The sequence below is a fragment of the Mus musculus genome, chromosome X (assembly GCF_000001635.26).
Source record: "Mus musculus strain C57BL/6J chromosome X, GRCm38.p6 C57BL/6J".
NCBI classification, from domain to species: domain Eukaryota; kingdom Metazoa; phylum Chordata; class Mammalia; order Rodentia; family Muridae; genus Mus; species Mus musculus.
Window position 1 is genome coordinate 27,637,663 of NC_000086.7, and position 1,528 is coordinate 27,639,190.

The window sequence follows — 1,528 nt, forward strand, 5'->3', positions numbered from 1 at the left end:
TCTGTGTTGCTTCTGATGGAATTGTTTATATCAAGGAGCCCTGTGGCCACCAGAGTCTATTCTGAACTTTAAGGTCAATACTGCTGCTTGAGGTCATGTTGTGAAGTGTTCTAAGATATGTTATATTGATTTCATTGATATAATTTGGGAAAAGATACCATTGTTGTATATCCACAATCCTTGATACCAGGATCATCCAGGATCATCCAGGATGTCCATGTTCTCTGCTGCCACTTGGAACATTAATACAAGCTACTCCAAATGCCACCAAAATATATACTGATATCATCAATCCACACTTCTGCCAACTGACACCATGTTATGTATATGATGTGTACTGCCAGCTCTAACCAATTTGATGTCAAAGGTCTATCCTCCCACTAGAGTGGACATTACTGTCTATGGTCTTATATGTCCTCTGAAACTGTGTACATGCCAATGATACCTCCTGGCAACAAACAACATGGTTCATCTCAGATGATGGCTGCCATTAGCCACAAGAAGATGAGGGATTCTTGCTGTCAGTTTGGACCCTATTGATTATATCATTGATCTCAGTTGCATAGGAAAATATCTTGATGTCACTTAATCCTGCTGCCTTTGTTAACCATGTTGATATCCCTAGTCAGTTTTTGCTCTCAAGAGCTTGGTGATGTCTGTGAGCCCTACTGCCAGAAGAATCTATCTTGAAGTTCATGGACAGTACTGCTACCTACTTCATGTGGAGTGTTCTGACTTCCACCTCAGATATGTGTGTGTTCCTACTTACAATGGAAAGCTATACTAATATTAATAATACTTGATTTTACCAGCAAAAAAGTGACCATAGGTGTGTGGGTTCATTTCTGGGTCTTCAATTCTATTCCATTGGTCCACTTGTCTGTCTCTATACCAGTACCATGCAGTTTTTATCACAATTGCTCTGTAGTAAAGCTTTAGGTCAGGCATGGTGATTCCACCAGAGGTTCTTTTATCCTTGAGAAGAGTTTTTGCTATCCTCGGTTTTTTGTTATTCCAGATGAATTTGCAAATTGCTCCTTCTAATTCGTTGAAGAATTGAGTTGGAATTTTAATGGGGATTGCATTGAATCTGTAGATTGCTTTTGGCAAGATAGCCATTTTTACAATGTTGGTCCTGCCAATCCATGAGCATGGGAGATCTTTCCATCTTCTGAGATCTTCTTTAATTTCTTTCTTCAGGGACTTGAAGTTTTTATCATACAGATCTTTCACTTCCTTCGTTAGAGTCACGCCGAGATATTTTATATTATTTGTGGCTATTGAGAAGGGTGTTGTTTCCCTAATTTCTTTCTCAGCCTGTTTATTCTTTGTGTAGAGAAAGGCCATTGACTTGTTTGAGTTAATTTTATATCCAGCTACTTCACCGAAGCTGTTTATCAGGTTTAGGAGTTCTCTGTTGGAATTTTTAGGGTCACTTATATATACTATCATATCATCAGCAAAAAGTGATATTTTGACTTCCTCTTTTCCAATTTGTATCCCCTTGATCTCCTTTTGTTGTCGAATT